General features: G+C 42.8%; 1 protein-coding gene across 5 annotated transcripts in view; it reads left to right on the forward strand.

Moving 5' to 3' along the window:
• The first annotated feature begins 959 nt into the window (after window positions 1-959).
• The window catches only part of LOC118411351 (CMP-N-acetylneuraminate-beta-galactosamide-alpha-2,3-sialyltransferase 1-like), a 50,386-nt gene continuing 28,926 nt past the window's right edge, over window positions 960-22,419 (forward strand). For 2 of the 5 annotated variants that reach the window (XM_035813588.1, XM_035813585.1), the window contains exons 1-3: window positions 2,804-3,002; window positions 8,307-8,424; window positions 17,754-17,836. The gene's annotated coding sequence lies outside the window, so the exon portion shown is untranslated. Of the gene's footprint in view, window positions 1,110-2,803; window positions 3,003-8,306; window positions 8,425-10,771; window positions 10,918-17,753; window positions 17,837-22,419 lie in introns of those variants that run through there. The other 3 variants (XM_035813587.1, XM_035813584.1, XM_035813586.1) reach the window with 2 other exon arrangements.

Here is a 22,419-nt window from a genome sequence, read left to right on the forward strand (position 1 = left end):
GGTAGACTCCTACTTTGCCCCGCTTTTGACAACATCCCGTGACAACACCAGTTGAGTTCAACCCTGTGTCAATGACCTCAACTTTATCTCCTGGAAAACGTCCCTAAATCCGTATAATTTTTCGAACCTTACCTCTTGTGTCTCTTGCGTATATATACATATACATAATTGATGGCGTATATATCATTTGTTGTGTATGCCATGGGCTAAACTACGCTACGCCCTCGGAGACTATAAACCCCTCGGTGGGACTACTGTTATACACTGGTTTTTTGGCCTTCCCATCGGTCAACTTATACATAAGCATAGAGGCACATGTCATAGAAAAGGGCAGGATAACTTTGAATTTTATTCTTTGATTTGTCATGGTACAATAGTTAATTGTGGTGTCATATGATGATCAGTATCGGGTAGTACAGAAATAATTGCGTCTTTTACACTATATGTGCGTCTTCGTTGTAATGAAAGAAGAAATCATAATTAAATCTAAAACTACATGTAAACAGTATGTTGCTTTAGATTTGCCTGCTGACATTTGGTTGTTCTCCGTAAGTCGCCGCCGAAGTCCAACTTGAAGACTTCAATAAAAGTCTGGTATAACAAGGCGGGCGATAAATTTCACTGGGCGTGATGTTTGCCAACCTGTTTCACGCGGATACCATCAGGCTTTCCGTCATTTTGTGTAACGTAAACACGGTTTTAGGTACGGAGTTGGAATAACAATATTTTCCACGTTCTCTGTAGTTATAGGTGTGGGGATAGATGGTACCCATTCTAAGTCACCGTTGAGAAACGTTATCTTTTCTTCACTGCCAAGTTTAATTTTGATAGAAGTAGCATTATCTAGTGAAGAATTGGATCCATATTGGGTAAATGGCATTGATATTGGTGATAATTCCGGGTCACTAGAAGTAAATGTGTTAGCTGGCATGGCTGGCATCAGATAAACAGCCAGATCAAATTGGGTCAGTCTCGACGTTTCCCCTATTTTCTGCGCCTCGTGTGTCGGTGACCGCTGGGACAGCCACGTCAACACTGCTCCCACAGGCAGAGAACCAGGTCAACACACTTTCCAGATCCTCTCCTCACGGACACCGCCATCACATGAGGTAACTAACGTTTTCCTTTCTGTGTTGTCTTGTCATGATTGCTTATTAGAATGTACCGACTATGTTTTTCCTAGACGTGCATAAGTGTCATGTAAACGGTTAAAACCCTTACCAGTCGGTGTATGCTGTTTTACATCTTCTTTTCCCATTTTCTTTGTTATTTGCATTGGCAACACAAACATGCTTTACAAAAAACAAAGGGCATAATCTTGACAATGGTATCAAATAAAATCAAATTTTGGGCGGCCATAACTCTGCCTGACAATGCTAAACCAGCCAGCCAACAGGTGCCTACCCAAATATATGGTGAAATTTACAAGGTACTGGTTTCCAATTGGTTTGTCTACAATATACACCAGTCTATAATTTATATTACATCAACATAAGAGAGTTTAACAATACTTTTCCCTGTAAATGCTGTTTGACTTCTGTATAAGTGTCTGTATCAAGACTCTTAGGGTTACATTAATGTAGGAATTGTTGGAACTGTTCAAGCCTCTCAGAGTGTAGCGTTTTCTGCTATATACACGTTCTGTGCATACAAATGTGAAGGAAAGAGTTATCAGTGAAATGTATCATGATAAAGTATCCTTCAACAAATGATATCTTGTTGCTGGGTGCCACACTGGTGGTATTACCAAACTGCAGAAGGTCTGCAGGGGAGCGATGCTTTGTGGTAAAAATCAACAGTAAATATAGGGATGCCGGCAAATCTTTCAATAGTCACAATAGTGTATAGTGTATTTATTTATAGTGTATTACTAACCAACGCATCTTACAATATGAAATTATTGATAAAAACCTAAGTTTAAGTTTGACAGATATAAGAAACGTCGACGAAGACTAAACTGAACTAAGTCTAAAGTCACTTCCACCGAAGTTAGCGTTGCTTCTAGCAGTGGCTTTAGGATAAACCATTAGTGATAAAACCGACAACATTGGATACCCAGTAAGCCTACGTGAAACGGGTTCACCATATGGAATTCATGGAAATCGTAAACCTTTACTAATGAAGATGTATAAACATGCACTGCTTGGTCCCATGTGGACATATCATTAGCGACTCCGTAATACTTCGTAAGAACAGAAATAGACAAGCAGCATAAATTTTCTTTATTTGGGTCACACAGAAACACGTATATTTTTAGAGCACACATCCCTCTCGCCAGAAGTCATCTGAAATGTACACCCTTGTTTTTTTTCGTGGCGATGGGTTGGCCAGGGGTCATATTTTCATAACAGGCGAGAGGAAGTAATATGAGATTTGCAGCCACGAAGGGTCAGGGGCCCCGTGAATTTTTCCATCAACTGCTATGATTTCATTGTCGCTAGATGTCGTTCCTTTTCAATTCACGACACCCTGACATCATGATGTAGCTGTCTCTGTCAGTCATTCGCAGTTGGTAGGGGACGATCATTACCAGATGAATAACAAGATATGACGCTGGGATAGGAGGGAATAGCCCTAAATCTAAATCATTAGCCCGGATGCAGTAACTACCCTCCTACCCGTAAAGGAGGCGCTCTACGTTGATAGAACCAACAAGTTTACAAAAATGGTTGAACCTCGTTTGCTTTCTGGCGACAGTTAGATTAGAATATATCTTTTACAGCCTGACCTTTAGTGAAAGAAATTTCCTACTAAATTCTGCGTGACACATTTATGCCCTAGGGACACTATTCACCACATTAGCGTCGTCGGCTGCATGCGTGAGGCATACAAATGTAAAGGAAAGTTATCAGTACAGCGTGTCACAACGGCTGGGAGCTTGTTGCTGGGCGGAACGCTAAATTGGCGGAGTAGTGAAAACACAATATATAGCCCACGTACTTAACATGATATTAGATTCTTTCTCAAAGACCGACGTGACCGTTGGATACCTACGCTAGGAGGTAAGTTGTTCCGTGGGGCATGGTCGCGCTCGTAACGCGCGAGGTATGTAAACTAGATACAGTGGTAGATATTTTAGGGACCCCTGTCACCCCCTCCCCTCATATACTACAGCAGTGTATATGCATGTGCTGTGTTCATAGCTGACCATGACTGACCAATGTTTATGATAACTAGTCAATCCATACATGTAGCTCCAGTGGTTAGCGGCGCGGCTGCATCTCTGGAAGGGAGAAGTCGTACGTTCGATCGATCACCCGACATGCACGCTACTGGCATTACTGTGCTGTCTGCAGCCCTTTAATAGGACGGGACGTAAAGACGCGGACCATGATGTTCATTGTGGTGCTTGACAGCTTGTCGGAAAGAGCTAGTGGAGTTGTAGAGTTGTACAATGAGCCTGTATGACTACTGTACATAGCGTCTGTATTCTGTCACGACCAGTGAAACAATCATAATAGCTCCTCGGATCGATATCACTGTCACTTTCACATGTCCCCATTGACGTATTCATTACTGTATTTTAGCACAGACACGTCGCTTTGCTCTGGATGTAAACATCATACAGTATCCCAAGGTCATACCCGACTTAGCCATCCCCCCTCCCCACCCCCTTATTTACAACTACCTTATTAGACAGTGTTTAATCAAATGCACCACTCGTCTTACATAATTTACGGTGGACTAATAAAGCTCCCATCTCTAACAATGAACATTCCCCTAACCATACTATAAAACATTTATGAGGCACGTTACACATGTATATCTTCTCCCCAACTACGGTCCACGTCTGCCTCTCTGTCTGTCTGTGCCGTACCGGAGTGTGGACCGTCTGCTCTGCAGAAACGGTAAGCCGCCTTTGGGTAACACACCAGCTGAGTTAGACAGGATCCATTCACACAGGTTGGATCATCCCTACCGTTTTCGATAAGTGCGGCGGGTTCTTAAACGTACTCGGTTTGGCTCTCCTCAAACACCTCCGGATTTACGTCCCATCCAAGAAGACGCACGTAACAGACTATAGGCACTTATTTTCACCTAAATATAGTGAGGAAAAAGGTGTAAAGTGCATTTCCCAAGGGCACAACACTGGAGCCTGCTAGGAACTTATTAAACTCTTGTGACTAAAACACCTAAATAGCAGTGCTGGGCAGAGCCCCCCATACGTGTACCACAGGTGTACCCTGTGAATGAGATAGCTTAATTAGACTAAACATACAGTATATCCTTAATTTCGTGTGCATATTATTGGGGAACGTTGACAATGACCTATATGGTGTGCCTTAATGCAAATCAGTATTATTCCATTACTTCATACGTATTGATTCATCAGGTAAAGGTCTCCATCATAACAAGCATACAGGCGTATCTGACTTGTCTCATAGCTTACATGATTTAGTACTTCCGTTTTTAACATGACAACATGACGACTTCGGCTCGGTAACTCTTGTCGAGATTATGCTGTACGGACTCAATATTACTTCGAAAACGGCCATTGATTGTGAGGCTGAAGACGTGAAGTTGGGAATGGCAACTTTTATTGTGTAAAAGCGTTACATATCTATGTGGTACATCATGAGATCTGAAAAGTACTCTCGATAACATTGGTGGACTTATTCCGGAGCAGTAGAAGTGAGTCTGCTATCCAGTAAAATCCTCTCATTATATAGCAGTTCCCTCGCGGGTAACTGCACGCGTTTATTGTTATACAGTACAACAAACACGCTAAGCTGGTGGTCAGTAAGGTTACACACTAAACCCTGCAGGGCCAGTTTTGATATTCCTTTGCTGAATAATTCCTGCCATCGGCGCTATCGTTGACCTGGAGGTCACTGCGGGTTACCACAGTTTACGCCATCAGGGAAATATCAAAGTGATCACCATATACATCACTCCCTCCCCCTTCCCCCAACGTTAAGGATACAGCGTGTTTTTGGTTTGGGTGACACCAACGAATTTGTCAAGCTCAAGTTCACTGTCACGATCGGCGGCGTGTTGGACAGGTTTCCGCTCACCACGCCTTATCTGCTGCCACCCATCCGGCGGGATAGAGACGGCTGCTTTCTTCTCCTGGAGAACCCTGGGGGCAGCAATATGTCATGGGCACTTCACATGGCCAGGTTCGCCTTTTGTGGGCCTTACAGTCCCCGTGTTGGGGGAGAGTCGCGCCTTGAACACGTCATGGGACTCATCCCAGTGTGAGTGGTTCAAAAGCCTTTCAGTCTTGTCAGAGACTTGTGACAATATGTCACGGTAATCTCGGTAGGTCGGTTCTGTCCTACCTTGAGCCCTGTAGTCTTGTGTCGGTCCCCATCGCAAAAGGGAGCAAAGTTTGATGAAGAACGGTATACAGCCCTCATGGCTTGTCCAAAAGAACTATGATATTCAGTTTCCCGTCAGTATATGTTATACCTTGACCTTCCTCCGCTTCCAGACACCCTCTCAGCAGCATACGCTCTTTACGGTACCCCTGAGGAATCCCAGTCATTACCCTGAAAAGCGACGATTTGTCTTCATTCTGGCGGGACCTTAACCTTTACCAAGATGTATAACAGCTCGCCGCGATGACATTTGTTTTGATCTAGATGGGATGGAAAACTTCAAGTGATGACAGCGGGTATGCTGATGAAGTTTAGACATACAGGTAAACAGCATCTAAAGACAAATCAATGAAATAATGAGGTTTTCAGTGGCATCCATCAATCTTCTTCTGGAAAAAGGACTGTTCGCGGCGGTTAATTTCGCGGTACGAAGCACCATGCACTGTACATAGTCTCTTTCTGCTACGGAAAAATGTTCGCGGTGGTTTTAAAGGGGCGTTCCACTCCACACGGGAGTGTTATTTTCCGATAGATATTAATTATAGGAAGTAATAAATGCATACTACTTCACATTATACGATAAAGTACCCAGTTGCCTCAAAAGCATTCAGTCTTCTACTAAACTCACCAAGTACCCGCTAATTGAATTAATCCTATGGCTGAATACAATGCAAAACTTTTAGTTAAGGTTACAAGTTTCAGGATCGATAAGAAATCTCGTCTTGTTATGTGTTCTTTGCTATCTTATGAGCAATTTGCCTTCTTGGTGTGTTTAGCGATCCTCATTTATTCCGAAAATATGCACGATAAACAAAGTGTCCATTCGTATAGGGAATGCATGAGTATGGTCTTCATGATCATGCTGGGTTTAGTGGGTGTCATATTGTTTTACAAAACACACATCGCGCTATTCATCCCAAGGTGAATTTCACAAAATTCGGCTGATTATGTATTATCTATTGGAAATGCACATTACCTATTGGAAAACACCACCCCCTTCTGGAGTGGAATGCCCCTTTAAGTTCGCAGTGAAGTGCCCACCGCGAAAACCGCGAACATTTCTGCATTTACAGTACTCTGTGGGGCTTTATAAGTGTTTGAAATGACACCTCACAATCTCATCCATATTTTGTGTATAGGCCCGATTGTTTCATGCGCACTCACTATTTCTGTATAAGCTGCTTGAGCCCAGACTGATAGCTTTTAGCCACTCACACCGGGACGGACTGTTCCTCTTGTGTTTGAGTACTAGTGTGGCATGTACTGCTCGAGTTGTAGCTCTCACCCCAAATATGGCACCTCTACTAGTACCTTTCATCCAACAGATCGTTCAGATCGAGTGAGGAAAAAGTGTGAAGTGTCTTTCCCAAGAGTACAATATTGGGCCCTGCTTGCGAACTTATATCGCAAGTTTAATTTCAATGCAGATGTTGGAATGAAAACTCGTGACGCTTTCTTAATCGTCCTCTTTTTTTCATTCTGACACGTCCCAATGATTGTGTAATTGTATTACTGTGCCGCTAGAAAATGTTATGCTATTTTTTCTATGCACCCTAGCATTTACTCGGAGAATACCCTGTGTACCCGCATCGCCCTTTTCCCCACGAGAAAGATTTTCCCGAGTTACGGCGTTGAGTTCTACCTTCAAACCGCGCTGTTAACACCTCCCAATCCCACTTGATCAGCCTCGATCCGCAGAACCCGGTCGGGATCTGCCCAGTGTATTACAAGTGGTTTACGAAGCAATCAACAACAGCTTTTCTCTTATCCGCTGCGTGTGAGTAAGTAAGCCTGCCGCGATTGGTAGCGCCAAATTTCCATCCACATATCCCGGGTTCAAAGGCAAGATATGTATGCAGCATTGCATAGAACTGGGCATGTCAGGAAGTGGCTATTTTTCTTCTGAACGAAGTCAAATAACTTCTTTTATGTATATTAGCCAGAACCTACCCGCAAATCGTAAATTCCTATCTGCTCGATCTATCCTACATTCAACCAAACTATCAGACTTCTTACGTTGCTGCCTTAGGTCTTGCCACAGAAATTCTCCATGGAGTTCACAACAAACCCTCAGTCGCATATTTTCAGACGTGAAGTGTGTGCCGAACTCTATCAGGTGGAGAAGTCAAGTGGCACAGCACACATGTGGCACACGTTAACGTTATGTCTCCAGACCTACTTGGCAGGACATGTTGAAACGCAGCTGGATAAAGGTTGGGAGCGAGACGTCTGTCAGACAGGAGAGCTGGCAAGGCTGTGACAGGTATTGGCAGCTTGGTCCACAGCCACAAGAAACGTTCTCAATATCAAAAATTCAGTGTGTAAAAGTAATGAAGCATCCCCGCCTGCTCAGGCTTTCAGGATAGTCTCGTATTGTGTTCGTCAGGCATTAAAACAAGCTTTGCCTTTGAAATCTATTTTTCTTCGCCATTTGGAGATTTAGAATCGCACGTTTACGCAATAGAGCCTGTGTCAGGCACGGTGCAACAAGGTATAATTCTGATTTACCATCACAACAGACTAGAATCCGGTCGTAAATAATTCTGCATACATGGGTACATTTGCACGAAACGAGTTACCAGCTACAGTTAGAGTGGAGAGTAGCTTAATACACTTGTTATGATGTACCTCAAAATAGGTCATAGCTTATTTCAGGAAAGGGTTTTCCGTTGGGTCTCTCCCTTGCTCCTATTTCGTTACAGTAGAATCCATGAAACCAAGGTTTTATCAAGCTCATTGATTAAACAAATAAGTAGATTTTGTTTGCCCAAGGCCTGTTCAGGGCCACCACCTGTTGTAAGCCCAGTGGTTTCGTCCATAATTACTTTCGTCGTGCTTCGGTCCTTGATTTGCCTCCGTATTTCTGGTGTTTCCATGGTTAGGAGCCAGCTTTGTTTTGCAGTATACGTAGGGAATCATATTCCCACCCGCACTGCAGTAGTATCATATCGTCGTAAATGATCAGGTTCTTTTCTGTATCCAAAGGGTTCTCAGTCCACAATAGCGGAAACAACCGGCGAGAGAGAACCAGCAGTGACGATCGGATTGTTACAACACAGGGCGGCGTACTCACGCAGCGGGCTCTGCTTTGTCTCTTGGCACGGTAAGACAAACGTTTCTTGTCAGTATATTTTATTGTATTGGCAAGCAACATACTAGTAGGTATATTTACAACTGTTTTGTCAACCCTTCCGTTTTGTATGGTGAATTCAAACAAGTAAACAAATAATGAGCTCGAGGTATTTCAACTATCGTCTGATGTCTGGATCCGGCTCGTTTTCTGTGTTTTATGCCTCTTTTGCTCAATTGATACTCTTTTCTAGTTTTGCACTCCTTCTGAGATATGCAAAATAGGCATAAAACACTCAGAATGGCCAAGATGGATCCTTACATCTGCTTGGAGATGATGTCATCATATCACATTACCTTAAGGCACCTCTCTGAATACGTCAAACGTGTGCCATAGTGATGCACTTAAAAGACAGCCGGCATAGCTCAAGGCTGAAACGACGATCATTTTATCATACTATTTATTACTGCAAAGTGTCACAATCAACATCTCTCGCCATCTTTCTCTTTGATCATGTTTCAAAGAAGCCTTGTGTCAAACTCGACCGCTGCTGAGACCAGCGAACAATACTTTACCGACAGCTGTTGTATAACGTTGTAGTGTAATATAATGTATAGTAGCAAGGGATTTTAGGCAACTTTCAATAATGTACATATCTGCCATTTGCTAGTAAAAGTCGTCATATGTATCATTTAATATGCATAACCATCCCTGGCGTATTCGTCAGGTCCAACCTAGAATACTTGTATCAATCGATAGATATATGTTGAAGAACTTTCCAGGTACAGGTGAGTGATTTCAGCGAATCAGGTTCTACGGCTGCGCAGTTCTGCCGCGACCGTTATGCCCCACAGCTACCGGTCTATTTCTGTTGGCTGCTTGTCTATTCACAGGCTGCCTGATGGATTAGCTTTGGAGTAGAGTCCCGTTTCAAGGATTTAGGGTGTGGTAGTTAACGGTAGCTGTTAGTGTCGTCAACGTCATTTGTGCCACTAAGTGAAGCCCCTGTTTTCTCTTCAAACACCATTATAAACCAAACTCCGAAAAGCTTTCAAGCTGCTTTTTATGTCAAGATTTTACGAAACGCCACCGAAGTCGAATAACACGCTTACTTCGCAACAGTAATTCGGTGGGCCAAGCTACGGACGCCCCCTTGTGGAAAAAACAGTCACTGCACACAAATACCTAGCAACGATCCCTAATCCATCACAATAGCGGCACAAAGACTTAATGACGACATGGCATGACTGCCGCATACATTCACTGAGCTGTCTGTTTACATGTACATGTATTCCTAGCTTCAATATAAGACATTTATTGTTACTAGTATATTTTCTTCCCTGTCACCACTTCGTAATGCTGACCCCACCCGGGCCTTTATGACGTAATCTACAAACATGGGTGGGGCTGGATTCACCTGTCAAAGGGGAACACGCTATTAGATTTCCTTATACCAACAAACTCCTTTCATACTCTTTCTACTGTCATCGCACATCGTACACCACAATACGATGTTTGCTTTTGAAAGTATCGGTCCTTTGTTTTTGGCAAACCCATGCATATGCGCAAAGAGGGTCCCTGGCAAAAAGTATAGAGAGAAGGGTCTTTAAAGCGGTCGTGTTGACCTTTGAGACATGGTTCGATGAATAAAAAGCTCCTGAACAAACGCTAGGTGTGTCACTAGTAGTACAGCAAAGAAACGCTATGGGAAGAACGGATTGAATGGGTATAAGTAACGTTAGATTCCCTCTAGCACCTTGGTATAACTTCCATACCTTACTTTAGTTTAAGTTTTACGTACCTCCTGTACTGTTACCTCCCCAACTTTATCCTGAGGTGGATATTGTGCAATCCTTTAAGCAGATGTTGTGTTCTGTTGGATGTTTTAGGCGTGTTTTACGGCGTTTTGTGCATACCTTTCTAGGACAATGTAGTATGCCGTTTAAGGCGAAGGACTAAGACGCTGAGCCGGACCATATAACCAAGGACGTTATATCAGATATAACGTCCTTGATATAACCGACGAGTCAAGCATAAACTGATACGTATATACAGATATCAGAACACCCGACTATTGTATACGCGTACCTACACGTTCGAAGATATGTGAATCAAATCGTTTCAGGGGACAGGCTATTCTTTTCCGACTTTTGTTTTCTTCCATTCCTTTTACTGTGTACCGTATAAAATTTGTAATTTGACACTATAGTATTAGTACCTTGTTAACATTCCTTATATCCTTTTTAATTTGGGGCCTATATTTCTCGCATGCGCCAAGACATATCTAACCCTTCAGACAATACGCTGGTTTTGGTTCCTACGAGGTGAACTGCCTATAGTCTGTCCGACCTGCCTAAAGCCGTCATTTGCATAACAAGTGGAGGATGACGCTCCAATGGGGATGCCTGTGCCCTGACCCCTGACATAATCGGCCTCCGTTCAAAAACTGGTTTGGCTGAGTGATGACATGTAGATCGCCCTCCCACCCTGTCGACAACACCACGTCAGCTCTCTGTCACAAGCCAGGTAAGAGCTTTCTTGCGCTGTTTCAGAGGCCTATGGCGTAGCCACAACATGTACAAAACCGTCCGTTTAGCCAGATTTGTCTGTAATGAATGGCTCTGCGCCAAATCTCTACTACTGTAGTAGCAGTAGACATGGTAATTGGCACACACAAAAGAAGGGTGGGCAATCACAACATCGTCCCTTCTCTTGATAGACCGTTGTCATCACTTCAAGGACATTATATCCTGTATATAATGTGTTTTATTGATGATCCCTTATAACCATGTATGACGTATTGTTGTCTTTGATAGTGCTGTATCAGTGTAAGTGAGGAAGGTGCGATCCTGAGTGGGTAGTGGTAAAACCGAAATGGGTGTGTGCGTTTGTAAACCTCAGTACAAATAACCCGTTTAAAGGTATGGCACGGAAGTCCATGGATCCACGTGGATCCACGTGGGTTATCTTTTCATGGTTACTAAACTTCTAAAGCCTGCTTTGGAATTATTTGCGGTCTTGCAAAGCCTAGGCCCTAGGAGTCAACGTCAATGTCGAGATATCGCAACAATCACAAACTCACTTCCCGATATTCTTACCGCTGCCAAACACCATTTGGCGTATCTGCCCTGAACAATGTGAGGGGGTGCACTTTTCGCCTACTTACACATTTTCATTGCCAGTACAAACTTGCAAACTGTAACGTTAATACGAAGGACATAGTAAACATCTCACTGACATCGTAAATATTACGTTGTACAACAATAGAAAGTGTTTTAATTTGCTGCTATGCTATCATATAAATCAAATATTCCACTCGATAACGTAATACCGAATCTAATGTGTCACTGTATCTGTCATTTCCTGAACCTATATAGTGTAATTAAATAGGACAATTAATTTTTTCAGTATATAATGTGTCAAACAAAGTATCAGTATTGGTTCTGACTAGAGCTTTCGTAGGCACATTTTGATATTCTGATATAGCATCTACAATTTGTATATCATATGTATACATGTACTTAGTAACGTCAAGCTGTTTTAAATCTATGCTTATACAACCAAACCTGTACATGTGACCAGCTCTACGTAAAGACGACCTGGCCAATGTGTTCACCTTTTGGTCTTCCCTTGGACAATTTTCCTATATACAGACACAAGCGTTAAGAATCCTATCTATGGTTACCACCTGTGCCATCTGTCAACATACATCAGATTTTATCGGTCCCCTCGGTGGTGTTCTTCGGCAGATATGAATGTATGTGCTATTTCTCCGTACCAAAGAAAGTACATTAGGTCTCCAAAGCACCCTGTTTAAGATATATTGGCCAATATGTCATACCACAGGGATAATCCTATCATTCCTTCGTCGACAGCCGTGAGAAAGAGGGCTATAATTAAAAACAGGACTAAGTAGGTCAGACGTTTTCACCTGTTTCTTTAAACACCCCAGGCGTTTATAGACTATTATGTTCATTGACCTCCCAACAGAATTATTGTTCACCCTCCTGTTTCGGTTCGTTACTGATGTGAGACGGCCAATTTGCATAAAACCATGTTTTCTTCACGTTAGAAAGACTCGGGTTGGTATTTGCCGAGGTGCCCTGTTGTTGCAGTCTTTTAGATTTTTTTTAGAATTAACTGGATCAATTTAAAGAGACATTTGATAGTGGTCCAAATGTACAGTACGCACTGTTTCCAGACAGGATGGGATGTGTATAGACATAGCGCAAAGGCTGAATATAATTCCTTTTTTGTTGTTATTGCTTACACATGTTAGCGAAGTACGAGAACCACACATTGTAAATTTCACTAACAAACAAAGCAGACATTGTGAAAAATGATAGGTTCCGACGACCTTGTATTAGTCCAAAACATTTATCAATGGCGTGACGTCAAATCATTGTTTCGGGTCCATGACTGATAGACGACAGGGAGAACCTGACACGCACGCACGCGACGGCCGCGGGCAATCAACACCTGCATGGCCAGGTATGGATTTTACACCTGGAGTTCCCCAGAAGACACTAGATTATAGTCCCGTTACGTCATAATGCTGACACAATTTTGTAGCAGCCAACGCAAATCCTGGTGGAAAGGGGAGAAGGGGATTGATCCAGAAAAGTGTACATGTAATGAACTGAGTGCCCCCCCCCCCCCATCATAATTTCTGGGCTGTGTATCGTGTGTCTTCACATATTTACTAGCGAATCTTTTATCCTGTTGAAATGCCACATTGGTATGGCTGTATTTAAATGTTTCACGTACAAGCGTACTTAGTCCCTTGAGGATCTGTTTTAACGCATTATGATTACGTTACTAAGTGTATTACTCTCTTACTAAGACGTACAATGCCGAAGTGATTATGCCGCCAAAGATCCCGAAGCTGTATGTGCTGTTTCTAAATTTAGTATAAAAGACACAGAAGGCTATATACCAGTGTTTTGTGCCTGCCGCGCCTAGTGACCCGTTAATGATGTTATTTGTTTCTCTAGGTAGCAACCATTGAAGCAGGCACGTATTAGCTAAAATGATCTGCTAAGTATTTATACACCATACATGTAGATATGATTTACCATCAGATGTAGCAGCAATATACCGGGCGACGTTTCAAGTCCTTTCCGTTCTGAGATAATCTTAATATGTGGACTGAAAAAAGGTTTTGGTATATATAAGATAATGCCGAATGTCTATAAAGAGGAAAGATATTAGTATTATTTTTCTGTCATGAATAAATGCAAGTATTTCAGAATGTGTATAAACGTTGAATGATTAGAAGTACGCTCTATTCAGTTTTTATGGAAGCAACCCCTTTGGTTTTTAAGGAGCATTGAGTACGGGCTCCCAGCTACTTCCACAAGAGCCTAGGGTTTAACGTTAACTGTGAGGGGGTGATCATTCTGGGAACTTGGCTTACGTTTGAAACAGCTGTCGTGTGGTAACTGTCAATAAACTGCCCCGTTCCAGACAGACAGTTGGCAGCGGTAACTGCCAACTGTTATGGCGTGAGCGGGACAGTCTGAAGGTAGAGACTTGGACTTAAACTAGGCTTGAAAGTCGATCTGTGTTAGTAGACATCATTCTGAGGTGGACCTGTAATTTCCAATGCAAAAATTGGACTCAGTGCGCAAACTTTCGACCGTCCAACTCCAGTTTTTGTCAAGGAATGAGCAATCCACCGTTTCTATGACATCACGATTTAAGGTTAGAACCCAGTAAGCAATGGGTCATGAGATGCGGAGAGTTTATGGCAACCCTCGTTTCTTTTGATCGATGGGCGTAATACCCTGATGTTAAGGGTTTCTTTCATTTTCTTGCAAAAAGAAACGCAAACTTGTGAGCCCCTTCCGTGAGAGGGGAATGGTGGTTTGTGGACGCCTGTGGAGAAAAGTCTGGAAGGAATTTACGGAGGTGTGTTCAACTTGGACCGCCTGCAGGGGGGCAAGGGGAACTTGTCTGTTCCGAGATGGGAGTGATGGGGAACGCTTAGAAGACATTGGAGCTTCTGTTCTTTTATCGGGGTTTCTGTGTCACGGTGGGTATCAATGGTCCTATTTGATTTGTGGTTTATGGTGTTATATGGTTTCTGGTAAGTCAAATTGATTATCGGCTGTTTGGGAGTTAAAAGGTGTAACAGATATTATATTTTCGGTGACAAACACTAGCCTTTATACCATCCCTCATATTAACCATGGTTGACGAGCGAAAAGATTGGGCCACCGGTTTCTGCGGAGGATGGTACTCAGGCTAGAGAACCACGCGTATGCACAGAGGGCTACATAGTACAAAGTTCATACACGCACGCACAGAAAAGGGCGAGCGAGCGCATTCACGCACGCAGATGTGACACAAACACAAAGTGACACAAATACAAACACACGCACTAACACACACTCATACACACCCGCACACACACACACTAAGACACGCACACATTCACACACACACACACATTCATACACACACACAGACGTATCATGCGGCTGCTATCATGCGCCCATCGACATACATTTTGTAGTTCACTCTGTGTCCATTTTCTGGGATAGCGTGAGCTCAGCTAAGCCAGGCGCCCACCTCAGCACGTCTCGCCTGATGATGTCTAATTCAGCGCACCAGGTGCAGTCTACGGGAACTGATCAGCGTACACAGCCCAGGCGTGTTCAACACAACTCCAATTCGCCTGGAAAGAGAACACTACATTCCCTGCAAATTGAAAATCGTGAAGTAACCCCCTTGTCGGTCTCAAGGACGAACAGGAGTAGCTTACAGTCAGAGTTTCAGACATTTGAAGGTTAGGAGAGAAACGTAAGAATGGCGCTGTCCTCACCGTTATGAAGGGTTAGGAGTTAACTGTTCTTAACGAGCAGCTAGACGAGTTGAATCCAGACTGAAGGTAAGAGTGCTGTTAAAAAGGAACGTCTTTTCGCAGGTCAATGAGTTATAAAGTTGATCTTTAAATATTTTCCCGCAATTTCATTTTGATCTTCCGGTCCAGTAGTGGCACTACGTAATTCCCTTGCAGAGACGCTTTTCGATAAAAGATCACCGAAAAGAGACGAGCGGTTGGTAATCTGCAGGAGATTAACGCCCACGAGTGGGTCGAAGCTTTATTCTAGACCTCCGTAAACCCGATAAGAACCACTAATGCGTGAAGAATATTGAATGGGTGTCCGGAGCGCACCTCAATTTCCAACTCGCGAGCCGCCTGCACGCTATCCCTCCATAACCTGCCTTTGTAGAACAGTATACACCCCATACTGCAAATTGCATCTCGCAGCCGCTAAGCCGAGCGGTGTGGGCGATATTAAGAAGGTGTTAGCCTGCCGTAGGTTTGATTGTTTTGCAGCTTTCATGGCAGAGTGCTCGATATGCCGTCACTGCGTATTAGCTGATCCCTACCCACCAACTCTCTGGGTATAGAAGTTTCATCGATAAACTACATGGTCAGGAAGGAGGGTAATGAAACATGGGTACAGGTGCCAAAGAAGGAGCATCCAAGAAGCTAATAAAAAGAGATTTGGAGATGCTCAAATTGGCTATAAGATTTCTTGTAGTATTCCATACCGTCTAGGTCTGTCCTCCGATAGTCCTCACTTCACGAGAATACAGGCTATGTTGATGTTGATCTCCATGTGGGGATTCGTGTGTCTACATACGTCTTCCTTCATTCGAGTGAAGGATACGTGCCTGAAGAAGGATATAGATAGTCCGCAACATTATCAACGCCATGTAATTCCAGAGTGAGTCTGCAGGAAGAGGAGTGACCTGGACAAATATCAGCAAGTAAAGTTATCGGCGAAGAAGAAGTAACACATCGGACTTCATTTCCGTACGAGTTGTGCAGTGCTGTAACCATGTGTTCAACAATTATCAGGTCCATGCTTTTAGTTTCATCCCATTTGTTGTGTGTTCGCCCCAGACCTTAAGGTTGTGTAGATGAATCTGGTATGTCGGTAGTATTTGGCTCCCTATCAACATTTTCAGGTACTGTATCATTACAGACCGATACCCCCTTGCTGATAGTAGAGCGGTATAGTCTATGGACAGCTTCTCTGCCCGAGAGGTCAAAGACCCCAACATTAGGCACCAGCTTGGTGAGCATCACCTGTTACAGCACATGATAAATGTATGGGCTGTGGCATTAACTCAGTAAGTCAAGTGGTATTACCATAATCATTATCATTATCACCTATATTTCTCTCATGATATATAGACAATTTCTAAAGATGAAGTAACCGCACGTAGCGCCCCAACCCTCACAGATCTTGTTTTGTCCCCGAAGCGGAGATGTCTAGCCTTCTGTGGCGCCAGCACGTTTTGGCGGCCGTGCCTGACCTGGCCGCCTCCCAGCCTCCGCGGTGTCCCTTACATCCTCCTTTCCGTGCAGCTGAGACGTACTGATTGGAGTCTAGATTTGATTTGATTTGGTAACGTTAAGTCCGTGAATGGCTGCAGAGACAGTCGTCATCCAAACGAGAGATGCCTACACCTCTGCGCGTAATACCCCCCTCACATTAGGCAAAAATCGATCGGACGACGAGTCTGCGACCTGTAAATTACGAGGAGGCATGACCCTGTCGGGAAGGGAGGAACTCTGCCATTTCTTCATTGGCAGCAGTGTCATGCCTCCTCGTAATTTAGAGCTCGCAGACTCGTCGTCCAATCGATTTTCACCTAATCTAAGGGGGGTACAAAAGAACCCAACACACGTATCGTCTATCGAGGAGGGATAACCCGGTGTGCTTTGGGCCTTAATATGCTCATGCCTTTTCTCTCGCCTAATGATGACAAATAAAACTCAATGTTGTAGATGGCTGTATACATATTGCACTCTCACAGTCTCAAATTCACTCTACCAGAAGCAGCATGTACTGGGTCTAACGAACACAATGGATACTCACTATTCACATTCTTAACAGGATTAACCCGTAAAGCACAAGGTCTCTTGTGAATCTCCGGCAATTATCAAGTAATAAACCCTTCATACTTTATTTTGCGACCCACTTGCTTTCTTTCCCCTACCCTCGGAGGTTTGCAATGGAATGCTCCTGACGCAAACTGGAACTTGACCTTAGTAGGTGAAACCCAGAGTAGGCAAGGTCTGATTTGACGTCAATTTTTATTTAGCTCCGGATGAATTCTTATCTTCGCAAACCAGGCGGTAAAAAGTCCATTCATGAAATGTAATCATGCAATATGATAGTCGCTGCGTTCGTTTGATAGCGTTAACATGTCCCATATGTTTGAAATGGCAGTTTCGGAGACAAACTGCAATCTCTTTACCTCTTTATTTGAAGTCATAACGGAAACAGCATTTGTGTGCGTACTTGGTGATTAAGTATTTTATTTCCTGTATTTTTCAGTACCCTCCTGTGAAGGTCACGTGCATTCGCAGCTGAATATTGTACCAACAGCAGCATCTCTGACCGAAGTCATGAGGTAAAATGTGAGTACAAATTAATGTTTTAATAGCATCGGCCTAAAGAGACACCTTTTCTGTGAGGACACGCGCTAACTCTCAGTGAAACACATTCTGTATAGATGTACATGATTCGCAAATGTTAAGCACATCAACGTTGCGATTTCTGGGCAAATCGCCAGAAGGCTCTTAGTGTCGGCATCATTGGCAGGATCATGGCAGGCTAGTGCAGTTTCTCCCATGTCGCTGAACAATGGAGAGCAGAGCACAAAGCCTCATCGATCGCAAGCTCTCGGTATTACATCTGCGTTCAGGGATGCACATAATGACTATCTGTGGATAAAGGAGTGTGTAAGATAAATGCTTTAGTTCAACAGAGAACCGCCGGCCCAATAACCCAAAAGCGTCCCGAAACATTTATTATCTGGAAGGGAAAGAATGAGGACCGAACCAGAATAGCCTCTATTGCATTTATGTTCTTCTGGGTTCTCTCCTGGCACATTGGAAATAAATAATCCGTGCTCATGCATTTGCGTCCTGATGCTCTCGACGTGACTAGAATAGAGAGGAGCGCACGGAGACGTATGTCTGGAGTCGGTTTGTTTGGTAACTGTTCAGTCTGAGGTAGCCCGCGCTTGCATGGTGCGTACATGCGTGTGTGTGTGCGTGTGTGTGTGTGTTGTGTGTGTGTGTGTGTGTGTGTGTGTGCGTGCGTGCGTGCGTGCGTGCGTGCGTGCGTGCGTGTGTGCGTGTGTGTGTGTGTGTGTGTGTGTGTGTGTGTGTGTGTGTGTGTGTGTGTGTGTGTGTGAGGTAGCCCGCGCTTGCATGGTGCGTACATGTGTGTGTGTGTTGTGTAATTATGATTTTATTTGGAATAGGTCTTGTGAAGGTAAATTTCAAGGTCAATTATAGACCTCCTGACAGCTGCAACAAAACTTCCATTTTCGTATATTTTGTCCTGGACATGCCATGGTCCTGCTTTTCTAGTCGCATGTAGCTTTTGACCTCAGAACTACGTGGTGTATGTTTGGGCCCCTAGCAGATTATTTTGAACTGTGGGGACGTTTACAGAGCTTGGCTTATCTATAATACTGATTGTAATAGTATTGGTATATGTTTCTTTTAGGATTTTGTTTCCTTTTTAGGCTTTTGTTTCGCTATATTTGTTTTGACATTGGTTTTGTCAAGGTTTTGTCAGAAGACTTCATCAAACTTTGCGTTAATGAGCTACAAAGACACTATTTTAGCAACTGCAACAGAAAATGGTGGAAACTTTCATTCGCCGAATCTTACATCTTACATTGCTTCGTACACGTCCTATTCTTTAGATATTGTGTAGCCAGTGTAGTATAAAGGTAGTCAAACGATTCAGCGCAGCTTTTCTTCCACTTTCATCTTCTTCATACAATGAGCATTTATACTACCAATAATTGTAACAGCAAGGAAATGCAAATAATCACAATATTCATGATCTTTCCTCTTGCCGAAGGAATCGTATCAATTGACTTTCAATTCTTGGCGAGACATTTTCCCTAGTTGTGGTAATGATGTCGTTTTCTGCAATACCCCAAAGTTAAAACCAAAGGATTTAGTGAGTTGAATGATGAATGCTGTAAGCCTCTGTAGATCATGGCATAGATTTTCCGATGTCTGTCTGGGCATGTTTGCAGGGAATCAATGGGAAAGTCAATGGTGTTTGTAAAGATTTACTGTGAAATCTCTCAGCTTTATTGCTTCACTGTGTAGTTGTTTTTTTTTATATCAGCAGTGTTTGGCACCAAAAATGCAAATATTCTAAATTTCTGTATTCAGATTGACGTTTACAACTTATTTTCACATTTTCGACGTTGTTAAACAACGCAAAAACAAACCACATGAAGTTACATAATGTTAGCCAGCCTATTGAATGTATTTGTGGACAGCATACCTCAAGATGGTGTGCATGAATCCTTTCATATTTGGTAGGGGCAAAACAAGTGTCAAATTCAATAATGGGCCCTCTAAGGTACTGTAGTGAACCTGTCGGTTTTAGTTTTTGGGAACTGCAGGTGCCAGCTTTTTTATAAACAGTGCATACGTTTTGTAACCTCGACCCAACCTCGGCCAAACATGACTTTTCACTTCAAAAATCTCTTAGATTATAACAGCTTCTGTGATGTATATTCGACATGATTACATAATGCATAGACTGACCTACTAGAGGGATTATCAATGTGGAACCGCCTTTTGTTTCTGCTTCAGGCCATCTGTATCTAAAATCAAAATCCATATTTCATAATGATACAGTGCCGCTTGATGAATACTAGTCTTCACGTGTGCTTGTAAGACCCTCGCTGTGACCTCAATTGGATTTGCGTTACCATTGACATAGTTAGAATGCAAAATGTTTAAGTATGAATGTAAAGCCGGCTTCATAACTCATGAGAACGCCGGTCGAATTTGTAGATCGCTCAGAGCTCGCCGAATATCAACATCGCCCTAGCTGAAAATCTGCTCATTCACAAATGACGGGGCTCGGGCGACGTCTATCCAACACTAATGATTATATATCCCACATTAGATGGTCTATTGGACATGGACGAAGTGAGAATCGACTAACCCGGTAAAAAGCTAATATTTGGATAAACTTTAACTTCTCTGATTCTTGGGAAGTGTGTAGGGTATGAGTGGGATGGACGGGCACCTTGAAACAAGAGTGTTTTGCGATGGACCAATCCAAAATCTCAAAAAATCCTCGCCGAGGCTCACCAAAGGACATTGGTGATATAATTGCCCATGATTAAAAACAATGTATATATTAAGAACTTGATGAAATATTTGACTCTAGCTCAAGAATATTTTGTATATCAGGCCCTATTTGTAGGCTACTTAGCTTTAACCTCATAATACCATTACAAAGGTGACGAGGGTCGTTTAGATCAATTTGTTTGATAAGAGCTATATCGATTAATAGTTTCAAGGTGTCTTTACACCAAATCCTTATATTAACCGCCGAAGGACAATGGACACGCAATCCAAATCCTTTCATTTCGGCGATATGTTATCGGTACATGAGTTATTGCAGCATAGTGACAGTAGTGCGGTAGTGAGTAGGCGTGGGTTTCCTACGGCCATTATCCGTGCTCATAGGCACGCGAGCAGGCACGAAAACTACATCCCCTTACATCACAGATATCACAGTATGACAGAACTGGGACAGATAACGCGTCATATAATCATATTCCTTTGACAAGATGTCGTCTACATTTACATATAAGATACATCGCCAACAATACGACCCCATTATCATTATGATTACTTCATTCACATCCACTTATGCGTATGCCGGCCAAGACAAGTAACTTAATGATTTGTAATAATCTCATTTAAGAGGCGACATTTCGTTAACCGGTAATTTACGTTTGAGATAACACCATGGAAACTACGCTTCGCGCTCCTCTAATATGGTCCTGACGAAGAGAAGCGTGCGTTAGATTAAAAGCAGGTAAGAATGGTGATATGGATAGTGATGAGTCAAGATGCACCAGACTGGAGTTCTCAGAGAAAGATAATGATGGGGTAGTGTGCTATGTTGTTTTGTGTAGTGATGCGTTGTGTTGTGTCGTACATGTGTTGTGTTGTGTAGTGTAGCGTTGTGAAGTGTTGTGTAGTGCTAGTCTACATGTGTGCTGCGTTGTTGCGTTGCATTGTGTTGTGTTGCTTTATATTGCGTTGCGAAGTGTTCTGTTATGCTGTATAACACTGTTGACATTTTCGAAGTCGTCATGGCCATAAATAATGGGGTCTACATGCATCATTGACGCTTTGTTATGTATGGTAGATTTACGAGACCACTAGTTTCTAGATACGCAATTGGCTGTTGAAAAAATATTTGCACCAGGCCAATTTCTAAATGATGTGTAAGAGTACCATACCTGACACAATCTATACGGTTACGAGATAATCCATATCGTTACTTAGAATGTAATGATTTCAGGGAATAAAAGTCTACTTCGTCTTCTACTTCAGTTTGATATGTACGTTACTCTGCTCCATGACTTTTAGTATACCCACATTGAGTAGTGGGTTTACACGGGGGTATCAAAGGAAAGCACTCCACGAGAGAAAACTCCTAGCTAAATCTAACTTACATTAAGAGCTCTATACGAATTCATTGTAAGCTATAAATATCAAAGCCTTCAATAACGTATACTACCAGCAAGCCTTGCGACGTACATTAAGCTTGAAAAAGTGCCGCACTTGTACATTTGTCGGCTTGCCCTCGGATACAACGTGCATTTACTATCCATTTCGGAAACTTAAGAGGGAAGGTTGTCGGTCACCCTTTTGATCTCTTTCTTTGAACTGTATAAAATGTGCAAGTCTTGATGTTTCCCAATAGATGTTTCTGGCACAGCTTCTATCTCATTTGAAACCACTGGTTATCATGCTTTCAATCGCGGCGTGAGGTAAAGACAGATAAAACTTGAATAGTTTCCAACTTAGCGACGAAGTTTATCAGTGAGTTTCCCTAGCTTTTTGCACACGACCCCAATCACGTGATTTTTGCACACGGCCCCCAATCACGTGACCCTGACAAATCATCGTTTCCTAAAGTTATGAGATCCAAG

The sequence above is a fragment of the Branchiostoma floridae genome, chromosome 3 (genome assembly GCF_000003815.2).
Source record: "Branchiostoma floridae strain S238N-H82 chromosome 3, Bfl_VNyyK, whole genome shotgun sequence".
NCBI classification, from domain to species: Eukaryota; Metazoa; Chordata; class Leptocardii; order Amphioxiformes; family Branchiostomatidae; genus Branchiostoma; species Branchiostoma floridae.